This window comes from Chamaea fasciata, unplaced genomic scaffold, assembly GCF_029207755.1.
Source record: "Chamaea fasciata isolate MVZ Bird 193981 ecotype frontalis unplaced genomic scaffold, bChaFas1.0.hap1 SCAF_5, whole genome shotgun sequence".
Lineage (NCBI taxonomy): Eukaryota > Metazoa > Chordata > Aves > Passeriformes > Sylviidae > Chamaea > Chamaea fasciata.
Window position 1 is genome coordinate 7,169,326 of NW_027094090.1, and position 24,884 is coordinate 7,194,209.

General features: G+C 41.3%; 1 protein-coding gene across 3 annotated transcripts in view; it reads right to left on the reverse strand.

Moving 5' to 3' along the window:
- The window catches only part of FAM107B (family with sequence similarity 107 member B), a 59,102-nt gene that overhangs the window by 25,270 nt on the left and 8,948 nt on the right, over nt 1-24,884 (reverse strand). Inside the window, exon 2 of one of the 3 annotated variants that reach the window (XM_066182748.1) lies at nt 16,186-16,270. The exons of 1 other annotated variant lie outside the window; for it this stretch is intronic. The gene's annotated coding sequence lies outside the window, so the exon portion shown is untranslated. Of the gene's footprint in view, nt 1-800; nt 875-16,185; nt 16,271-24,884 lie in introns of those variants that run through there. One more of the 3 variants, XM_066182749.1, reaches the window with a different exon arrangement.

A 24,884-nucleotide genomic window follows, 5' to 3' on the forward strand; every position in this document is an offset into this window, starting at 1 on the left:
CCCTTTCCAAAAACCCCTCATGGGACAGCTTCATTACTTCCACAAGTGACTCAAGAAGCAGGAGGAGACAGTATATTAAATGAGTAAGGCAGACACAGAAGGCCAAGGCAACAAGAATTTCATCCAATTTCTCACACCTCATTCTACTCTTCCTTACATCAGATGAATCAGGGCTCAGCTGTAACTGCCATCTCTGAATCTTACCCAATAGCTCAGCTAAAAACTGAAGACATCAACCACTTGTCTCTCTTGCTTAAGACCTTTTATACACTCCACTCTAACCCTTATTTACACCATTATGATTATTATCTAATTATAAACAATGGCTTGATTAAAATATACATATTTATAGAAGCATTCATGTCACCTACCTTTAGGCCGGTAACTGCTGCAGCTAAAATGGGAAAGCAAGCTCCTTATAGCATTAGCATGGTTATCCAGAGGGCAAATCAAAGTAGCTATGTTCAGCACTAAAGTCAAATATCATCACTCTCAAGCAGCTTCCAGACACTCTCTCCTTCCCCCTCTGGTTATGAGAACTCCAGAGAATTTAGATTCCCAAACTGCTTTTTTAAATCAAAGGGCAAGGTCCCTTCAAAAATCAAGAGTTAGAAAGTGCAGCTCAAATTTTGTAAACTACAGCAACAATTAATAAATCCAACCTGCCTCTGATTTTTACACTATCTCCAGCATGCCACCATCTCTAGTTACTTCCAGCTTCACATACAGTGTGATGTAAACCCATAGAAAATACTCAGTTTAATCATTTCCTGTATTATTCACCACATTGTGTACAATACCTTGTGGATTAATTATCCGGATAACAGAATGACTGCAAGTGCCGTTAATGTTGCTGGTCTGAAGAAGTGATCTAAATATTGAGAGCAATGAGCTCCTGTGATCTCCAGCGCGAGAGCTGTACTGAAGAACAAGCCCCTCCTACTGCTACACATGAGTGAAAAAAGACCCTCCCTATACAGGAAGGTGAGTAAACCATTAAGCAACTGTGGAAAGTCCCAAAGATGGGGAAAATCAAAGAGAGAGAAGGGCTTTCAAACCTGGAAGCTAAACTGCCTGAAGGAACGGAGAGAAGGGTCACTAAGGAAGAAATGCTTTATGATGAAGGTGGTGAGACACTGGCACAGGTTGCCCATAGAAGCTCTGGGTGCCCCATCACTGGAAGTGCTCGAAGTCAGGTTGGATGGAGTTCTGAGCAACACAATCGAGTGAAAGATGTCCCTACCCACTGCTGGGTGGTTGGATTAAATGAACTTTAATAGTCTCCTCCAACTCAAAGCCTTCCATGACTCTCTGACTGAGGACATTTATATGAGGATGGGATGAACACGTTTTGGGGGTGCTTGTACTGGTGCACAGAAGCAGTCCAACAGTGAGAGAGATGCCACTCCTCTCCTGGAGCCAGGACATCCACACAGGTGAAGGAAGCCCTGGAGCAGAATTACTGCTCTCCCCAGACACAGATGTGGCCACATCTCATTTCTGTGTGTCCTGGTTAAGCAAGAGGCACATTTCTGTTTGAAAGCAATCTAAACTGCACCACTGGACATACTTGTAGAAATACTTCTGTTATTTCCAGGCCACCAAACACAAGCAGCACTCACAAGTTTACTACTCTGGTTTCCAATTTAAGAAATGCCTTTAATGGAAGCACTTTCCTGAACACATACCAAATGCCATGGAACGTAATTGTGACTAAACTGCACTTCCTAGAGAGCTCCATTTTTAAATTAACTCTGAGCATGTTGTAACCTAAAAAGGGAGGAGAGGAGGGAACAAAAAAAAAACAAAGAAGGAAAGAGAAAGAAAGTCTCTCTTGTGGCATTTTTCTTTCTCTGAACACAGGAAGAAACAGGTGTTGGTATAAGCAGAAAGGAAGACATCTCAAAGATTCAAAACCAAGCACTATCAGCAAAAATAATAGATTATTGAGGCAGAGAGGAGCGGAAATTGCAAAACTGCTTAACACTTCAAGAACATCTGAGGCTTTTCACTCAGTGTTGTAGCTGGAGAAAACAGACATACACTTTGAGTATCATACAGAGGTTTGGACTAGGAGGGGACTTAAGAGACCATCTAGTTCCAACTAGATGCCATGGGCAGGGACACCTTCCCCTAGGCCAGGTTGCTCAAACCCTGTTTATTCTGACTTTGAACACTTCCAGAGATGGAAACAGGCACCACTTCTCTGTGCAACCTACTCCAGAAATTCACCACCCTCACAGTAAAGAGTTTCTTCCTAATACATAATCTACACCTGCCCTCCTTCAGTCTAAACCCATTCCACCTTGTCCAGTGTCCTTCTCCAGCTCTCTTGTAGCCACTTTAGATACTGGAAGGAGCTCTGAGGTGTCCCCAGAGCCTTCCCTTCTCCAGGCTCAACAACCCCAACTCTCTGAGCGGTCTCCACAGCAGAGGTGGTCCAGCCCTCTGAGCATCTTTCAGCCTCTGGGTTCACTCCAACAGGTCCCTGTTCTTATTACATTGTGGGCCCCAGAGCTGGGGTACACTTGGATTAGCAACTCAGTAACAACAGTCAAATAAATGAAATGCTGCATCTGTTGTTGCAATTAAATTAACGAAGTACTGAGAGAGACATGCATGTTTTCCCCTTGTGCACCAGGCCTTGGAAAAGATGTTCTGTAGCTGTACATATTTCCTGTGTTATAAATTAAACACAAGCCAAATTTACCCTTCCTGCAATGGTATTAAAAATCAAGGCCAATTACTCCAGGGATAAATCTGGCCCAGTAAAGTTTTTCAACAAAAATGAGTTTCAGAAAAATTCTACTGAAATAGATCTGTGTGGAAATACCTGAAACATTTTCATTTGTGTTCCCAGAGCACTTGTTTAGAAATAAATTGGAGCAGAGTTTCCAGTATTAAATAGATGGAAAATGTCAAGACAGTGTTTCAGAATACTCTGTTTTCAGGTGATCAACCTGATATTCTTCCTGTCTGGTTCTGTGGGGAGCAGTTTTGTTGTGGCAGATGTTTCAATTTTTTTGTTTGTTTTCTGTGTGATTTTTCGGGCTGGGGAGGGATTGTGGGGTTTTTTGATTGGTTTTGGGGTTCATTTATTTTGGTTTCTTTTCAATACCTAAGTATCTGCAGTCTTAAATAAAGACCATCTTATATATGCAGTTCAGGTTGCGTACCATGAATTAAGGAGCTCAGAAATTAGGTGTACATGGAAAATCAGACCCATGTATTCAAGATTTCAAGTTTTTACATTGAGATTACACAATCAGACAAAATACAACTACAAACAGCATCAGGTTAGACTCTCAGCTGGCATGAGCTGGAGCCAGCCTACTAAAACCAATTTATCTTCCTCAGCTCATCTGACTGCTGAGGGAATGTGGGCAATATTAATACTGCAGCTCTCCCCAAAGTCACACATGCAGAATGCTGGAGAGAGCAATGGCCTTGGGAAGCCTCACACGCTGCTGCAGACCCGCACGGATGCACCTGTAACGCTGCTCCCATGGAAGACTGCATCCACTTCAGTGATAGACACAGCCATAAAACACACTCAAGTTGCCAAAAGCAATTTATCTACAGCAATTTGCACAGCCAGCAACCACTGTAATCATATTTTTGTAGAAACACAGAAAATCGGGCTGGAAGGAACCTCAAGAGGCCCCTCACCCCCTCCCTGCCCCAGGGCAAGCTGTAGCACACCTACATATCCACAAAGTCTCCTCCTGCCAAAGAAGTTTTTGAGCCAAAATTTTTCATTCTTGATTTTAATTCAAAACAAGATGTGATTTAAACCCAGTTGTTCATCTGGTTTTAAGCCCCAGGCATTGACATTTAATGCTAATGGATATACAGAACATCAAACTGGCTGGTGAAGTTCCGATGTGAGCAGAGCTGAGCCGAGCCTTCACTAACGCGGGGACAGCAGAGACATCCACAGGTAGATGAACAATTTCTTTAGAGCAGGAGTCAAACGTAGCAGAAATTTAAAAATCTGTTCAACAGATTTTTCTTCATCTCCATTGCAGGAGATATTTTTAGCACATCTCAAGGAGACCACAGAGCTCATGAGAAAACCTGCAATGCTCTCATTGCAGCCATCATCTCCACGACAGGCACTGAGGCAGAAGGTATTCCCACTGCCATACAGAAGAGGCCACTCTTCCTCTCTGTTCCCAGAGAGGTCTTCCCTCCTGCCTTGCACTGACCAAGTCTGGTTTTGACCTTTTACAAGCTTGTCATTGCTTGCCTTGCAATGGCAGGGGGGCATTCCCTCTGCCTCATCTCCTTCCCTCTGTTTTCCCTCAAAGGCTCAGGAATCCCAAGGAGCAGAGATCTCGTGGCTCCTCTGCCTTCCAAAACTCCTGGGCCACAATTTCAGAGATGAAGAGTCTGTGGAGGGAGGAAAGGGGAGGCCGGCAGGGAAAGCCATTCAGAAAGCCATTCTGCAAAAACAGTACTTGGATTGCTCTCAGCAGCACGGAAGGATTCAGGACTAACAGCTACTGGTGACACTTCAGTGGTGAGGTAAAGGGAGAAGGGTCTGGACATCAGATCCTACTCTTAAAAAAGTTTTAAATTATTAAAGCAAGGCTTTAATTCTTGTAACAAGGCACTGCAGCTTATTTAAAGACAATAACTCACTAATAGGAACATTTATTTCCTTCCACATCTTCCAGGCATGGAATCACTAGGATCTGTTTGGAAGTGTTTCCACTGCTTCTGCCAGTCCTGAAAATAATCATGTGCTCATGTTGAGATGAAACCCAGTTTTCTCATTGTGATTCTAAACCAGAATATATATATATATATATTGCTTCTATTTTTCCCCATATATTTTTTTCATGCAATTATTCAAATAAATCAAACTCCCCAGTCTCCTGGGACTCAGTTTATTGCAATAATTGAGAGGGTTTTTTTCTTCTCAGATGTTCTGTTTTTCAGGGCAAGATTCCTTTTTGTGTGTATGATCCTTTTAAATTATGCAAAACCCAAGGCAAAAGTGTAATAAAAAATGCAGTGACTATGTTGCTTTTTTTTATACTCTGACATTTTCATTTCATGTCATTAATGAGTCTAATCAATCTCTCTTGCATTGCACACATATCATATTCCTAACCAGTAGCAATTAGAAATAGATAGCCATTTGCTTTGTCACAGAATTGTAGAAAATTCATGCCACTTGTCACAAAAAGGGTTCAGACTACAAAGAGCAACACACAAAACACTAAGTATTTTAATTTGACACCATTCTTCATGCAGTTCTCAAATCAAAAGCAACAGTGTTAAATTCTATTATTAGTCTGCTGCTTGGATCACCACTTTGAATAAAGGCATTAATGAGATGGAGAACTGCAAAGCATTTTCTTAGAAACCGGAGAATCACTAAATTAAACAATTTGGATGGTAGCATTAAAATGCCCAGTAAATTGCTAATTCACCAAGAAAAGGACTGAACAAGAAGCATCTGCAGTGGCTCTGTCACTTTCTGTACAAGTGACAGGCAGGGTATCTCCCGTGACCCATAACAGACATTGTACCCACTGTGGTCAGGAGCTGCACTGGCAGATTTCCATCCCAGAGCTCACACTCTCACAGCTGCCCCTGCACAGGACTTTCCCACTCTTCCCCAACACACTTCCCCTTGTTTGTAGAAAGGCGACAAGCACAGTTGTCCCAGTTAAGCCAGAGGGGTCCTGCACCACTTCATGCCCTCCCAAAGACCCAACCAGTCCCACTTTGGCAGCTGCTACAGAAACAACTGCTCCCCACGTACAGGGAGCATCCAGTTGCTCTGTTCCAGCTGATGGAAAGGGGAAACGGCAATGTGTCCTTACATTAATTACAGAACTCTTGACTCTAATTTCAATTGAGAGCTCATCCCTATCTATGGGGTTTATTTAGTGCATAAGACACTTATTCCGTAAAAAGTTCAAATGCAAGAGAAAAAAGGATGTAGAAGCTGGAGTAACACCGATCTCTTTGTATCTCTATCACTAGAAGTGGCTGTATCACATACAAAGTGTGTTGGCCAACCCCCTCAGAGGTCAGAAGGCTGCCCCAGTACCATTCCCATTGCTGCCTGTTGCTCATCCATGTGCTGGGACATACAGACTGTGACAACAGCTGAGATGGACACAAAGCACTGAAGACTCTGTGATTCAGTCTCAGCTCTCAACCACCTACATAGATGTCACATCCATTTCATAAAAACATCCACCTGTTTGGCATCTGTGTTAATGGGGAGAGATAAAAGCTGAGTCTCGCACAGGTGCCGAGCTCAGACAACAATAAAACAGGTCACTGATCAGAGAAACTCTCCAGGTGTATTCACAGTGAAAGACAGCATGAATGTTGTTCCCTCTACAGGTAACCAGACAGACAGACAGCAATGCCTGCTGCAGAACTGGCTCACAACAAGCAAGTGAAAGAAACCATGTGGGATCCAGGATTTTGTATACAAAGCCATTTAAGCTGAATCCCACAGAGCACAGGCAGCAGTGGGTGTACAAGAACTGCACAACTGTTAGCTGCTACATTACCTGAAACTTGGATTAAATGCTCATGGCCAGCCATCCCTGAGATTTCCAGGGCTGAGTTAGGAAAGTCTAACAACTCACCAGCTGCTACTAAAACCTATGCTCCATGAGAGGTTAAGAAAATATCAGGTGATTTCTTCTTATTAGGTCCGAATTTACCATTGAAGAAAGTAACAAGACAAGGATCCAAGGAGTCTCCTTTATTCCAGAGATTCCTTAAGGCCCAGTCCATCCAAGAGGGACAGAAAGCTTTCAGTAGTGAGCAATTAACCTCACAGTCACTAAAATGTCAAGTTTCATTTAGCACTTGAAATTTTTGATGCCTTTCTAAATTCTTTACACAATCTGTGCATTAGCAAGTGTGGGTTCTAGGGGTTTTTTTGCTTTCATAAAGTAAACTAAATATAAAACCAATAGTTAAGACTAAAGCAAAAAACTGCAGATTTTGAATACTGATGGTTATGCCTCAACCATATTTGCATTATCTTCCAAGTGTTGAGTAGATCAAAACCCAGGGAAAAATACATACTGTAGGCCAGATCTTTCAGCAGGTGTATGGTCTGAACAACTCTTCATATATAATTACACTGCCAAATAGCTGAAGAATTGAGTGGATGTCAGCATATGCTTCTTGCAAAACAGACAAGAGGACCTTTGTCAGACAAGAAGTAAATTAAGATTCACTATAGGAACTGTATCATACAGTTAAAAGAAAACCACAAACACGTGTGCAGGCCTGAAAATGGGGGTAAAAAGCTTGAGGAGAAATGTCAGCTGAGGTCTGTTCCTTGCACAGGAGGAGACTGAACAGCAAGGGATACTATTATCCACTGCATCCAGAGAACTGGCAGGCTTGCTGCTCAAAAGCAGCTGCTTGAATATTTAGCTTGAAAGGCAGACTATTCCTTGCATTTTCTCTGGTGCGGCTTTCAGCTGCACAGCAGTGCCAAATGGCATGGAGCTTCCTGAGGGACCAGAGTGCCTTTGGCCTGGGTACAAACTGCACATGGTTTATAGAGACCCTGAAGGGGAGCCCACAGCACGGCACTGGTGCCAGAGGGGCCTGGAAACTGCTGTGGAATTTCTGAGGATGATGGCTCAGTACCTTCATATCAGCAGGGTGGTTGACATGACCCATTCTCAATGCTGGCTGTTTTGTCACAGTGAAAGACAAAGAAGGAAGGAAGCAGTGAGAGACAGCAAAGGGTTCCTACACTAAGAGATGCACACAAGATTGGCCCAATGTTTGTCAGAGCTGGGCACGACAGATAATAACTCCAACAGCCTGCACTAAACAGATACTGGGTTTGCAGCCTACACATCTGCCAGTTCTCTTGCTAGGTACTGAAAAGCAGCATCCACCTCATCACTCACCAGCAGTAATTCCCTTTCCTGCTTCAATCTTCTGTTACATGCTGTCACCCAGTCCCAGAGACTTAAAATACATTCATTAACAGTATGTGACTTTTGTGTTGGAACAGTGGAACAAATAACTGACAAATAGAAACTTCAAGAAAAACGGCAACAAATCTGAGGAACTGAAAATGATTTGCAAAGCGGTAATTCAGCTTAGTGTGCAATTTTACACACATTCAGAGACACAGGTTTTCCATGTATTAAAATAATGCTACTAATTAAGTGCTACTAATGAACAAAAGATGTGCTCAGTTCTCCTTTGAAAAGCCTACCACGCAAGTAGACACCTAATTAATATAGAGACAACTGTAGTCAGACACAATATGGCAATTTCATTCTAACACAAATCTTGCTGGCACAGAGGCTGAAGTCACACATTTTCAAGAAGAGCTTCCAGACTTTTCCTGGTGTGAATATTTAATGTTTTGAGAGAAGCAAAATGATTTTGTATTCAGAAGTTACTCCACCACATGCACTCACTGTTATCTTTAATGTTTCGCTTTAAATTTTGAAAAATCAACTTGTAAGATTGCTCACAAAAACTCCAACTCCTGAAGAAGCAAACAAGAACTGAATCAGAAAAGCTGTGGGCAAAGGGGATTACCAGCCTGACTTGCAAGGGAGAATTGCCTGTTAAAAAAAGGCAGAATCATATTTCCATGTGGAAAATGTTAAAAGTTATTGTAACTAAATATAACAACCCAAATTCCCTCCCCTCTATTTTATTTCCAATAATACACACACTCATCTCTTCTTGTTCCATTAGATAGCAATGGGTGGCAGAACCAGTTCTTGTTCAAAATCCCCTGGGATCTGAGTCCTCTTTCGCAGGTTCCCCCAGAGAGGACCAGCAATGCCAGGACCACAAGGAAACAGACAGGCATGTGCCAGAGAAAGAGGAATAGGAAATATCTGCATGTGGCTTTCAGATCCATCTTCAGCACGGGCCTCAAAATATCCACAAAATAGCCAAAATTCCCATATGAATATGAACAAGAGAGGGGGGAGGGAAAGACTCAAGTATCAGGATGTTCCAATTTGGAAATGTCATTAAGAATGATAATTTTGAGCTAATTAAATGGGGGGGGGGGGGAGTGAGAGGGGGAGTGATGGGGAGCATAACAATCAAGCAAAGAATATCCATGTCAAATGTCACCTAGATGGCAAGAGAGGAGCATTTATTCTGCCACACTGAGACATTCTGTATTCACAGTGTTGAACGATGTGCAGGGAAGTGTTGCTGCTTCATCCTTGTACCATTCTCTCTTACTGCACCCTCTGCCATCCAAATTCCCAGCTCCTCTCACACCTTTACAAAATGTCAATGCGGAGACTTTCTAGGAATTTGGGCCAAGTTCAAGAATCCCCATCTGCTCCTGTTGGAGAGGGATGAGATCAGACTGTAAATGAGTGGCAGACTCCTAGCAAGGAGACACGTGAATACAATTTGGACACGTATGAAAGTCAATCCCAGCCTTCTTAATTTAAATTAAAAACTTTAGACTCTCTTCTGTCTCCCTGTAATGAAACATTCATATAATCAGTTATTCATCCATTTAGGTTAAGTGCATGTATAGGCAAGTACTCTCAAGACATTTCATTAATCTACATTTATCTTAAAGCTGTTTAGAATTGCAGACGTGCATGCACAGGATGAGTTCTTCAAGACTTAAAAGCAATTAGGTCTTGAGAAAAGTGGCTTTGGTGGCACATGTTCTCACAGTTATTAAAATAAATTCAAATCAAGTATAGGTTTAAATTTGCACAAGACTTCTCATTAGACACCAGTGTTATTTCAAGTTTCCAGAGCTTGTCTGCAGTGCTTTGCACTGTGTGTGTAGGAGCATGCACCTGTGCTGGTAGTCAGCTTGCAGGAGGGCTCCCCTTGCAAGCCTACACACACACAGCAGGGGTTCATAAATTGAATTTGTAATACTTTCCTGTTATAGCTGGTAGCAATAAGGAACTATATATATACAGAAGGTATCACTTTCTGGAAGTGTTTCTCCTCACCTCACTGGTTATCACAGTAGCCCAGGGCTAAAGTCAGAAGAAGAAACATGGTGGTCATCCACCAACACAGTCCAATTTACCTTCATGGCACTCTGGAGAGCTGAGATCTAGCTTCTTTATTTTGTAAGAAGGTGAACATAAAGAAAAAAAAAATTCAAAACCCAAATCAGAAATCAACTTACTTGAGGAATTAGGTGGAACAGGAAACTCGAGGTGGACCATGAAAGTCCCAAGTGAGCCTTGTAAAACAAGCCCTTCTGCATTTAACCAATTCTCACACATCTAGATGTGCAGTAATTTCAAATCCTGCCTACTTCAACTGTAACACAAGACTCATGAATTTTACATCACTGGAAAAAGATGACCCTAACTCTGGCAGAGGGTATTAGAATTCCTTAAAATCCCAAAAGTCAATCTTGCTTACATCTCTTTGTTTTCCTTATAAGTCCACAAATGGACTTAAAAGGAGAATAAACAGTCCATTTCTTGGCCACAAATGTAGCCAAAAAACCACGATGTGATTACATTCTGCGTGTGGGTAAGGCCTGCTGGTTCAAAACATACACATAAACACACAGACACATATGCACATACATAGTCACACATAAGGCCTTTGTAAATAATCAGAACCAATCTTGATGAATCACCTCTATTTGATATTTTACAGTGCTTCTTGTAAAAAACATTCCCTGAATGTGCAAACTATTAAGAAAATATGTAAAAAACAAAGTCTAATTGGCAGACTAAAGTTGAAGGCTGAGTCACATGTAAGCCTGTTTAGCATTAGTGCCAGAAATCCCTTCTCACTCTAAAAATCTGACATACCATTTGTTTTATTAGTTCTAAGTCAACTCTTCATTTCATTTACATTTAAAATATGAAATTAAAAATTAATACAGATGATTCAGAATTGAAGCAATGCAAAGACAGTACTTGTTTTTTAACAGACTTTCATTTTGGAAATGAGTATTACTGCACACTGCTGAATTCCTACAACAGTCCACAAGGCCAGCACTGGAAGATTTCATTCCAACCATTAAGATTTCATTCACTAAGAGCTGATTAACTCAAGTCTTCCTTTTCCACTGATTAAAACCACAAACTGCCTCCAACTATTGTGCATTTAGATCTGAGTGTATGAGCAAGAAACGACAATCTTACATACCATGGAGAATTACAATTTCACAGATCCAGGACATGAAACCTTTTTAAACTGGGAAAAGAAAAAGAAAGGCAAGATAGGCCTTTACCCTAGTCAAAAGGTCACTCAACTCAGATTAACTTAGAATTCATGAAACTCTAGTCAAGAAAGTAAAAATGAAAGTCTGACCCTTACAAAGGCCAGATGTCCCACTAATTTCCTCTCACATTTTAGTCAAGCACATGGCTCACAGTCACAGAAAAGTTTATTACAAGTCACAAATATGCCACCAATAGAGATCCGAGAATTTCCCTTCCAAGCAAGAGACAATTCCCAGCAGAGAGAAGACACCATCAAGCCAAATGAAGTGAGCCAGAGGTCATCAGCAATGCCATCTAATGGAAATGGCAATGCAGAGAAACAGCTCTGCAGGCAGATCCCATGGCTGGAACAGCTTCCGGCACATGGGGGTGGTGAACTCCAGCAGAACTGCATTTACAGCCACTCCAGCCCCTGCTCACTGCAGGAGCCTTGCTAACATTTGTGTTTACTACTCCCAGGTCAGTGCCCACAACTCCACAGCCCTCACCTACTGAAAAATGCTGTCCCACTCTACCTTTAACCCCCTCCACGTTCCCACTCTACTACAGACAAGCCTCACATTCCAAACACCTCAAACTCCAACTAAGACCCTTTTAATCACACACATAGAGGCCTTCTTCCCTTTCAATATGTTTGCTCTACACAATTTTAGAAAGGGTTGAAAATCTTCCCTTTCTTAATCCTGATGACATCCTTTCCCACTAAGTCGTCTGCGACCAGGCTGCTGCACAGCACCACACCTGGAAATCAGGGGCTTACAATGGAAATGCTGAGGTAAACCTTAGACACAGCATCAAGCTGCATGAAAACCCTGTCATGGTGCTGGAAATGAAGTACATTAAAAGCCTAAGAGGCTCCGTCATCACCATAAAATGCACACACTGCTGCTGCATGCTCTCAAACTTTATGAAATGGGCCTGGGCACAGCAGCAGTGAAGTGCAGCCTCCCCTGACTGTACAGTGCATGGGCTCATTGCCACCACCAGCTGTGACCACCTCCATGCTAACAACAAAGGGGAAGAGAAGGCACTAAATCAGAATCAAGTTTTGCGATCACAAAAAGAATAGGGTAACAAAATCAGTCAGAACAGAAGTCAGTGCTGGAGGGTCACTCTCACTACGTGGCCATTATTCACTTTGCTGCTCTTTGCCCAGCATTAACACCTGCCCGTTCCTCCAGCCCAGGGACTCTTGTAACCATCTTCATTCCTCTGTCACCACCAAACTTGCCTTCCTCTGGGGAAGGTCTATCAGCTGCAATGAACACTGGCCACTCTGCTTAGCATAACATTTGGGACTTTTTAAATTAAGACAGTAAATCACCTCCATCCTCCACACATAAGAGACAAGTCCAGATGTGACAAAGATCTCATGATGCTATTTTATTAAAATACTAAAAGAAAACTGAAAAGAAGTGAATGAAACTTGGCCTGAGTGAACATCTGAAAGTTAATAACTCTACATTAATAACCCCCATGAGGACTGCTGTTAGAAAGACAAAAATCTCCAGGAATTTAACACAGGGTAAGTTTTATTAAAACTATACTTCCACCTGAAGTGCTTTGGTTAATTTAAGATTTATCTCAGTGAGAGCAAGGACCTCATCTAATCAGGAAAATGCTGTAATAGCCTCTGATGCAGAAGTCATCAATTTACTTTGTGTTCACAGACTATGTAAGATACCATAAAATGAAATAATAAAAAGCAGTAAAATAGAAGAGATGATATGGCAAAAAAACCCAAGTAGTAGCAAGGGGGAGAAAAAAACATGTTTTAAAGACAAACTACCTGCATGCACAGTTCTGAAATTATAACTCCCAACGTCCCTATCACATTATTGTGTGAGCTGCAGATGAAACAAAGCAATGGAGAATAACAGGGCCACATGGCCTCTTCTGAAAAGAAAACTTCAACATCATGAAAAGCTAATAAAGAGAATAAAAGCAACAAGGCAAGATTAAGAAAGCAGAGAATGAAAAGTAATAGTATAGATTTAAGGGGTTCATTTTTTATTCATGGGTATTCTTTCCAGTGGATATCTCAGAAGCATTTTATGTTTAAGAGGCACCACCATCATGCAAACGTTTTCTAAGCAAAAAGCCCCCACTCTTTACCAAGGCAATAAATGGCTTCACAGCAGACAGCCCTATGAAGAATTCAAGAACCAAAATGAACTGTGGACCATGCAAAACATAAAAAAACCTCATCCTCAGTGAAAGCACTTTGATGTTGAAACAATTTAATAGAAGGTGGGGGCTACAGATGATATGTTTTCATTTGGTAGCCCTGGTTAAGTTGTCTGTCAGAGATCCTCGACTACTCAGAAGAGGTGTGTATTATTGACTGAAAAAAACAACAAAACCAAAGCAAAACCCTCCACTGAACACACAAGTCCTAATCTCAGAGCCTTACAGAGAGTTGTTTCCTACTTCTCCCCATTCCTTTTCCTCTTCCAACTTCAGGTTTAAATTCTCGCAAGAATTATGTTTTGAATATTTATCCCAAATGCAGCGTATTCCACAGACTTTAACTATAAAAGCTGATTCAGCTAAGAAATTAAATCCCCCTGCTTAAATTACAAATTTTAATATGTAAAATTTCCATATTATTTATTTTAGTATGTAAAATATCCATAATTAATATGTAAAAAAAAGTCTCTTTATTTTGCATAAATTTTGCTCCTCCTTCCCTAATCTCCATGAGAGAGAATGTTGTTTGCCAATATTTTACTTCATAATCTCATTAGCAGCCTCTTCTTCCACCTCCCATCGGTCAGGTTTTGTATTCAGATGGAAATGTCTTAAGATACTGCCTGGTGGCATTCTGGAAGCACTCACATCCCCTTGGAATTGAAAAACGTTATTTAGCCTGCTGTGATTTTGTTGATCTCAAATATTGAAATTAACAGTAAAGATGGTGGTGGCAGGAAAATTGTAACAGGTTTGGAAGGATGTCAGGTACTTGGTACCCATTTCCTCCATTACTGAGCAAACATGCTGCCCCTGGGCAAATGAGTGTCAGATGGCTAATAGTCCCTGTGCCCAAGGGAGCCAGCAGACAGACTGTTAATGAAGCCCAAAGGGTGCTGGAAAGAGGCACTGGGACAGGACTGGCAATCTTCTTTCAGAACCCAGAGCCTCACCGGTGCAGCTGACCTACATTCTCCAGCTTGGGAGTTGAAGGCCAAGTCAAAACAAGCATAAATAAAATAATGGCTCAGTTTCAGCGGGATCTCCAAACATCCCATGCTGGTGAGAACAAGCCATCTCCTCCCATGTACTACTCCAGCACAAGCCACAGATGCTAAATATGATCCCAAATCACTCAGTTTTAACTTGCAAAAGGCCCTTTACATACCAGACCATGCTTAGCTAGAACCTTGGGTTAGATTGCTATTTATTGACTCTGGTGGTGGTGAGAAATCCAAGGCTTTAAATGAGCAACATAACCCTGGCCTTTGAAATCTAATTCAAACCAGTTTTATGACTTCCTTCTTATGAGTAATTCCCTTTATCCAGGCATCTATTAGATTTAAGAAAGAAATCATAGCAAGCTCCAATTTTCAAACTCATTTTTACCCAGTATAATCTTTCCTTAAAAGACCACAAATTTTCTTCATAATCTGCACATCTAAATCTCTTCTTGCACAGCCAGGGGCGTCGTCTGCCTATAGAAGGCTTGCAGTCTGTGAGTTTCACTGTTTCACTTCAGGAGCAAAGCACATGTAGGCTCAAAATAATGCCATGCCTCTGTTTTTCTCTTCAGCTAAAAAGGATTCGAGCAAGATTTATCAGAGGAAAATGCACTGGTGTTGATTTGTGTTCTTGAAGTGAACAGATGCTAAAAAAAGAAAATCATTTAAGCAGAAATCTTGATTGCTGTTCTCTGCAGAAGGGTTGCTGTAACATGAGCCTTTTGTTTGCTGAAGAGGCAGATAAACTGCACCACTAATTAGTCACATATAACACACACTTACCCAAATTCTTCATTACACATGGAAAATGACTCAGTTCTAATGTTCTAAATGAACACACTTTCAACTGATATTCCTATCAACGTGGCATTAAGAGAGGTAAGTGAAGGCAGAGTAGGTCTGCAAAAGCATCAAAGCGAAACTGATTTTATTTACTTAGCTAAAACCCCCTGAAGCAGGCTGGGCACAAAGTGGAACAGACATCTTGTTTATAGATAAAATTTATGAAAGTAATTATTACCTCAAGTTCACAAATTGATTATTTTTGGTCCTGATTCCAGATTTTAGAACTATTAGAGCTGTCTTTCTCTATCTTAATCACATTCCTGACTTTTCGTCACTTTCTCAGCTTTGGAATAACTATTTACGGAATGAAAATACCTAGTTGCAGAATTCATTGAATGTAATAAAAATCAAGAAAATACCTCTGAATTTGAAAGATTACTGATACATTTTGCTTGCTTCTAAAAAAAACCCTGGTTCTGAACTCTTAACCAGTAAATGTCAAGAAGTAATAAAGGGGGAAGCCTGAAGCTGCTTAGAATAGGGCAGGTAAGGAAGGCTGTTAGACTGAATTATTTCACTATGGCTAAACTACACATTTATTTAAAACTAATTTACAAATAATATTTTTCACTATTACTTTTATGTATTCCTAGTCCAGTTAAAAATTAATGTTTTGACCTGCAGAATCCTAAAGACCTACCCCATTTACACAATCAACAAAATACTTGGAAGTTACCATAACATGGACAAGACAAGCCATTCCGCCCTACAACAGGGTTTTGCCAATCCTGAATTCATAGCAAGCATTTAAGTCTTATCACCCCAACTGAGAATCTAAAGAACCCTCCCCTGACCTCACTCCTGTACCACAATAATGGCAGGTTCCTGCATGGAGACAAAGGCACAAACATAGTGGATGCTCCCATACACCTCCTGGCACCACCAGTTCAGCAGCAGAGCAGAGAAGACCACAGTGGCCCAGCTTTACCACTCACCAGGTACCCAGAGCAGGATCAGAGTCACCTCAGCCTTAGGTCTTGAAGAAAGCCTTCAGGCTCTGCTCACATGTATTTTTCTGGTCTGGAGAAGCGGAAAACAAAGATTTGAGGCACAAGACCCCAAGAGCTGAAGTCTTCTTGCTACAGCTGAGCTACCTGCACTGGGGCAATGGATGCAGGTATAGGATGGTCCCTCTTTCCTGCCCACCTTTTACCCCCACCCCTACTGGCAACAACAGAAACCACCTGGCGCCCTGTATCAGATAGCACAAGCTGTCCTAATCACCCGCAGCAGCTGCCACCCACTCTCTCTTCAATGTCCCCGCACCAGCCCTGCTCTGTCCCCAGGATGTGAAGGGGACACAGCCCCGGCTTGGGAGGTTTCAGTCCTGCACAGAGAGGTGGAACCATCTGGTAATCTCAGCCTCTGTTGGCTCAAAAATACCAAGCAAACACTGGATTGTGCACTTTTGTGTACACATCTGGATACAAGGAGGCAAAGATGGTCAAAAAGAAAACACTGCCTACGTGACTGCAGAGCTTTTGGCACACATGCAGGTGTGCCAGTGAGACATGGCAAAGGCTTGGGCAGCACAGCAGATGGACAGCCAAGACAGACTTGTTACAATGAGAGCAAGCATTAGAGCACTGCAACAGAGAAACCTGTAACTGGGTCCTTCTCCTTATAAAATAGTTATAAAAAGAAATGTGAGATTACAGGACCAGCTGAAACTGCTGTGCTAATAAAACACAGGAAACCATTGATCTCAATAATGTTGGCTAATGTTTACAGAGAAAAAAGTCTGCATGGCTAAAATATCTTACTAGTTCTCATTAAATGTTTTTAGGTATGTACAGATCCTTGTGAAAGTCAAACACAGCAAGTGGAGAGAATCCACACCCAAATGATTCTGCAGTGATAGCAGGTCTGCTGAAATTCTGACTGCAGAAGATAGCAAAGGTTTTCCTGCATAAATGCAAGACTGATAATTTTAAAAAGCTGTCCACACCCTGCCATAGTAACTTAGTACCACCCATCTCAAAAAACCCAAAAGCAACCTAAGAAGTTCAGAGAAAAAAACTCAGAAGTAAATACATTTTTTTCTTCACGTGACAGACTGTGCAACTCAGATGCCCTTAAAATTAAGCATCACTAACAGATTAGCCAATAGCACAGAAACCCAAAAAGCAAAACTAGAACACAGAAGGAGAGATGGCATTTACCTAACAAGGTCAACAATAGACCCTGGCACATCTCTGCCTCAGGAAAAGAAATTAAAAATGGAAAAGACACATACCACTCTTTTGTAAATATGGGCTGATGCTCACACACACTACTCAGCATAACATGCAAAAATTCACCCTTGTCTCAGGAGTTCAGATGCAGCCACTGCCCTCCAAAGTCATACATTTACTGCAGTTTTTGCCAGAACCAGCCAGAAGATTTTCTTTATGCCCACAGCTGATGAAGTACTATTGCATACATACCTACCCTATCATGTCTGAATTCTCCCTTTGAAATGATCCACACTTCCTACTTGGAGCTGGAGTAGAATGGATGGCTAACTCATCTCACAAAGAGTTTGGTTATACATCTCCCTTGATGAAAAATTTAAATTGCTCGTCTAAGAAGCAGTGTCTTTTTACCCCAAGATGCTACTCCAGCAGGAGCTCAGTAAATAATGCGAAACAAAACCAGGGAAAGGAATCAAAGCGTTTTGTAACTAGAACAGAAAGGGCTTGGGGTTTGTTTCCGCTCAGTTCAAATAGAAGAAGTTTTATGACTCAAGTAAAAGGAGTGTAAAAGGCTTTGGAGAAGGAAGGTTTCCATTAAACAGACCTGAACTGGTTCAACAGTAATTGGAGCTCTCTATGAGCTCACTTTTTGCTGTGCCACTCTCAGCAGTGAAGGGAAAACTTCACAAAACACAGGAGGGAGCTGATGACAGATGAGAGGGCAAGAGGCAATGCAAGGCCAGCTCTGAAGTAGTTACTTGCACTGTATTACAGCCTGCCACAACAGAGCCTTTCCCACATTTTTGAAGCTGCAAACGTAAACACCACTTAAAAGGAAATTTATGTGAATGGTGAAGCAGGGAATGAAAAAAATGGGCTGGAAGAAAACGATGAGTTTTCCCGTGCCCAACAGAGCAGCCCTGGGAAGTCCTGGCTCTCAAGAGATAATAATGGTTACCAGAGCTCTCCATTTGTAGGGAGTGGGATTTCAGGAAGGTGTTTCCTTTCCCCCACCCCTTGCAGGCTGTCAGGACAGGCTGCTATCAGCTGTGGTAAACTCTGCTCTGGGACATGGAGATGATATAAGGCAGCTCAGGACACCTCATGAGCAGAAAGCTCAACTGCTTTTGGGGTCTGGCAGAGACACCACGGCTTAGGGAGTCATCTTTCACTGCATTTAAGTCAGCTCTGATTCATGGCAGAATAATTATTTTGATGGTGAAAAGCAGCTACTAAAAATGCTTTCTTGCAACAACACTGCCAAGAAACGAGCCAGGAGACACTCTGACAGCACCTGCAACTTATGGGAAATAGGCAATCAAGGAGCTGTTGTGGGGAGGCTCGGTGGAGGGGAATGCTGCCTGGACTTCATCCCTGTCTGCCAGCACCTACACTGCACAAGGGCAACCTGGGCACAGTCCCACCAGTTCCTGCAGCAGGTGATGCAGGTGACTCCTTGGGAAGAGAGGCCCACGATCCCACAGCACCAACCCACAAAAGGGTGGCTGGGGAGAGACACCAAATCTGCAGCTGACAGGAGTTTCACCTCCCACCAGGGCTGCACTTAAAATGGTGTGGATGCTGCCCCTGCATTCTCCCCTCCTGTGATACACACAGGATGGCACCAGGGGACTGCTGGGCCCTGGAAAAACAGGGTGACGTGGTTTATCTGATGGGGATCTAACAAGACACCACTTCATCTTGGGCAGCAGAGCAAGAATCCCTTCTGATAGCTTAATGTTTGATCCACAGATCTGCACCTAATCAGCTCAGTGTTAGGATCTACAGTTAAACCAAATTTATTGTCTGAGCCTGAAGATTAGAGACAAAAAACAGAAGATTCAGAAATAAAAAGTAAAGCAAGGCAGTCAGAGTTGTTTCCCCCTCATTATACGTGACTGCAAATGCAGCCAAAGGACATCCACTCACAGGCAAAACTGATACTGGTTCAATTCCTTCTGGACAGGTGAGCAGGCTGTTACTGGTCTCCAGCAGAAAAAGTTGGGAGTTATTAAAATCCTCAAGGAAGTTCGGAGCAGGGAGGTTCATTTCTCCTAGGGGAGGCAAGATGAGTCACCATCTGCAGTGGCAGCCCAGCTGCCCAATTCCTGCTGAGACAGTTTAAATCCTGAGTGGTGAACAGCACTTGCAGCAAGACTTTGAATCAAGAGAAACCAGGTAAATGGTACAGGAGGAGGCAAGGCAGAGGCTTTGCTCAACAGGAGCTCTGCAGATGGCATCCACCATTACTGCAGCAAATCCAGCCAATGCTGGAAGTGTTCAAGGCCAGACAGCATGGGGCACTGATCAAACCTGCTGGAGTGGCAGGTGCCCCCGCCCACGGCAGGGGGTTACAATGAGATGATCTTTGAAGTCCTTTCAAACCCAGACCTTTCTGTGATGCTACAAACCCTGGGCAGACCTTACAAGAATGTCAACAGCAATCCTGCTATGGGACTCATAATTCACATATATGAAGGCAATTTTAAATACGGATTGGATTGATAAAGCAACTCTTCAGCACACCAGCACAACCATGCAAGTGTAGGAAAATGCATAATCTGAATAAGCAAGTTTTCTTTGCATATTGGGACTTGTCAGTCAATTCTTCTTCAGGTTTCACTGTAAATGGAAACATAAGTATTTTTAATAACCAGTAATAATGACTTAGGAGAATCTGTCTGATTTTTATATATTACATGGGCAAGAAGCCAGACAGAGCATTTAGTTAATTAAAGTTTTATTGATAGTGGCAAGTGGTGCATTTCTGACATCCTTCATTTTTTCTCCCCTACAGAATGTGACCCTCACCTTCCTTGACGTACAAAGAAAATAAGAAAAAAAAAAAAACCTATGTCACTTCCTTCAAGAGCCAAGTAAAAAGGCTACCACAAAAATAAATAAATAACAACCAAATTCATCATTCAACATAGCCATACCCACAGAAAGACTAATTTGCAGATGAAATGGGAAAAAAACCCCTTGCTTAGGCTGCTAAAGAGAAATTAGACAGATACATTTCAAGTAAAAAAACAAAGGCAGGAAGTAGGGAAAAATAATGAGATCCTTACACTCTGTATGGTGGCCAAATGTATCAACCCTTGTTATATTTGGTTTTCATGTGTTACTCACCAGGCATGTTCACGTACTGGGAAGAAAACCAGATAAAACATGTGGTTATTGGCCCACAAGAGCTATCACAGCTAGAATGCAAGCTCAGGTCTGCAGTAGCTTTCCTTAATAAGTATTCTCTATTTAAGCAAAGATTGATCCTACATGATGTGACAGGCCACTGATACAAATAAATTGCTTTATGATATGATCTGTGAGCAGCCAACATATATTCACCGTGGGCTTACTGACTTCCATACCACCGTGTCTAAGTTTCTACTTCATGTAAAATCAACTTTTATCTCTCCGTGATACAACCCAGCAGTATGTTGAAATCAATGCTTAGTCTTTTAACCCAAAGGCCTGCAGCCAGTTTACGACGACATAATTTGAAATAACAGGAGTTTCCAATCCTATCCAATTTTCAAGCCTTTGTAATGCACGTGTCACTGAATTGCAGGAATAGCTCATGCAGTTACAGAAAGCTTCTAGAAGGAAGTGATAACTGCACATTACCCTTTACAGCTGGAACCAAATAACGGGACTGAAATGCACTGGGTTTTTTCCCCACCTCCAGCTCTACAAAATTTCACGTGGTTCACTGGTCAGAAAGTCAGCAAGAACAAAATCTTTATCTACTGTTCTCCACCCGCTGCCCACAAACTGCCAGTTAAATAATGCTGAAGGAAATCGGTGTGGTTTGTCTGCACAACAGCCTTTCTAAAGAGGTAGCAACGACGTAGGTAAAGCACTTCCACATGAGATAGGACAACTCTAGGATGCCATTCTGATGCCCACATCTTAATGAAGTCAGTATGGCTCTAGCAAAACCAGAGCCACCACAGGGAGTTCCCCGGGTACCAAGCAAAGCTGCAAAAACACATTCAGGGAGATTGTTCCATAAACAAGAAGCAAATATGGGCCAGGTCAAGAATTTACATTAAACAAACTTCTTAGATTTCTTGTATGATAACATAAGTGTGCACACACAACCTGCCCCATAACTTTGGCCAGTATCAGCCAAATTTTTAAGAGGTTTGAAGCCTCCATGAAATTCCCCTGAACTCCATGGAGGCTTCACCAGTAAACTGGTGGCTGAACAATGAGAGGTGCCAGGAGGCCAGGCTCTGACAGGCTTCAGTCCAGTGCTGCCAGACAACAACTGCAAGTAAAAGCCTTTGGCAGAATGTTAAAAACAACAACAAACAAACAAAGAATTTGAATATCAGGAAATGAACTGTCAAAAAAACAAAACCAAGGTTTATGGAAAGCAAAACTGGAGGATCCCCACACTGACCATATGTGAACTGTATGACACTGCTAAGCAACACAGAAGAGGTCAAGTTTGTGATGATGGTGTGAAAGAGTCACACAGGTTTATCTCATGCAGCTCAGACAGAAAGTGTACAGCTTTGGGATGTAGCAGAAATATATATGGTACAAACAGATATACCTTTTTTATTAGTTATCTCATATTTCACTTTCTTTACAGTCTGACTGATTTTCTTTCAAAATTTATCAAACATGATGAAACAATGAACCGTGATGTACCTACCTGCCTCATTTTTTCTGAAAGTAGGTGTAAGTGGGTGTCCTGTTATACAGTTGTGGTTTCCGGGACACATTTAATGAAAAAAACCAAAAACAAACACACACACACAAATCCCACAAGACAATCCCCCCCCCTTCCAAATTCCAACCTAAAACAAAACAAAAACCCCCACCACAAATGAAAAAAGCCCCAGAAGGCAAAATTATCCCTGTTAAAAATACAAATATTTCTTCTATCATACCATCAATGTGATGAACCTGATTAATATTTCAAAATCTTTCAAGAACCACTTCCAGTCATATTACAAACCTCCTGTTGTTAATTACCAAATTGGCACCTAAAATCTAAAGCAGCGTTCACTTTAACGAAGAAAAGCCCAACCTACTAACCTTTAAAAAACTGCCATATATGGGAGGAAACTGTAACTGGTGCAATGAGAATAAACCCAGTTTAATCCTCCAAACCCTAGATTCAATTATAAACCCCAGGCAAAGGTAAAGAAAGCCCGTCTCAGAATGTCCTATAGTCCCTTTTAAGAACTTCAAAGTAGCAACACTTTTAAATTTCATCTAGACTTTCAATGTCCCAAACTTGATTGATTCAAGCTTTTCAGCTTCCATTCAACCACTCTTCATTCAACAGTTTGTTTACAGAAAGATCTTTAAATTGTTCTAAAGAGCACCACGGCTCACTGTAGAAGCTTTTGATTCTCTAGCAGGCACTATCACTTATTTACTTTAGGTTTTCCATTATTCAAGTGCTGGCTGGTGCACATTCAAATGAATCACAAACACCAGAACAAACAAGGCAGCTCAGGCAAAGGAATGCAATTCACACAACATGCAGTACACAAGACATTTAAAAGCCCCAGAAAACTAGAAAATGTTCGATCTGCTTTTAACTTAGCAACTTTAGAAAAAAAAATATCATTACAAAAGTCTGAAATTGCTTAAAGTTATACAGAAATGACATTAAAAATTCCCTATCTCTCAATGTCTACCAGCGACACAAAGGCATTGACCAAAACCACTGCAATGCATAGATACTGCAATGAATTCTTTCCAAAATTCCTTCCAAAATAATGTCCAGAAAAGAAGGAGAGAAATCCCAAACCCTGTTACAGGACTACCCTGTTCTTCCAAAATGCACAAACAGTGGAGTGGTGCAGTGACCATGTCTGTGTGACCACCCCAAGGGCATGGAATTTAGAGAAATAAGAATTGGCCTTGCAGATCCCCTGTTCTTTCCATTAAAAACATAACGACCATGGGTGGCCCTTGTGATCCAGGGAACTTACCAAAAGCCAAAAAAATAAAAAATTCTGCTACATTCAGTCAAAATTGCGATGAAAATTAACATTTGACCAAGACAGAGGAAAAACTACATTTATTGAAGCTGCAATTGGTGACATCCCATAAAATGATGCCAATCACTTGTCTCTGAATCAGCTCCATTCCCACATTCAGTACAAGTGCTCTGGCTGACTCACACCAACCATCTACCTGGGAGAGAAGTAAAGGGAATTTCCAGCATGATTTTGCTGCAGCTTTTCATGATGAAGTGTAAATTTGCCTGGTTCTCTTCATTTGAACTCAAATGACTTGAAAATTTAAATTCCAGTTTGGTTTTAAGGAATTTTCTCAGAAGCAACAAGCTTAATGGGGGTAATGCTAGATGCACAAAATTGGCAAGTAAAGAAATGATCTAGCCTAAACAGACTCTGTTTTCAGTAAGAAGCAGCTTTTTAGGCTGCTTACTTGCCTAAAGGCATTTATGGAAAGATGATTTCTATATTGGGGTAGTGAGTTTATGCTTGAAATATAAAGTTTATATTATCTTTTCATTATGCTTCCATTTGCAGTGTTTCATCTTGTTTGTTGTTCTCTTGGTTCAAAGTCCCAAGTTCACATTCTATCCTTGCATTAATTAGTTATAGCTTCAGGCAAGTCAATTCAGCCTTTGTTTCTTAAACTGTAAAAGAAGGACAATAATAAATATTTATGTACTTTAAATAGATACTGGAAAGATGTGTTTACCCTGACACAGTTTTTCAAAAACAATTTTATAAAATTCTATGCAAAAATTACCCTGTTTACTCACATTAATTGGAATGGTTGTAATTTTTTTAAGTGGCGTGTGGAACTCCCTGTCCTTTCCTTCCTCAAGGAGACCATTTCCTACAGCACATTTCAAAAGCCTCCCATGTTGCAAACCATGTTATCCTGAGCTGAGTTCATGGCATCCTAACTATGACAGTCTAAAAAATAATTAAAAAAAAAAAAAAGAATGCATTGATTACAGAGACATTTAATCTTAGGAATCTGAGTGACTGTATATTACAGTAGAGAAATTTTTTCCACTCCTCTTCATGGGGGAATATACAGAGGACTAAGAGCTCTTTATTCCATTGCTTTTGCAGCAATAAGTTTTTTGTGATATTCAATGTTTTCTTGACTGATGTCTGTAATCCGGGCCTTTCTAAATCCAATCTTTGCCCAACTTCCTCACACACAATACATCTGCACTTAAAAATTATTAACTACATCTGTGCCTGTTTTACCAGTCAATTAAACAGCTCTCTATTAGGGGGAAAAATACTCTAAACCAAGTGAGATTCTGGAGATAAAATAAAGATGAACCTCAAACCTTGTGAATCATCAAACCTGAGCAGGAAATCAGCTGAGGCTTCTTCATCATTAGAGATAAAATAGGAATAAATACCACTGGCTCAGACTTTAATTCTTAATTCTACTACTGCTGATGTTACTTGCAAAAAAGAGATTAAGATCCAATACTA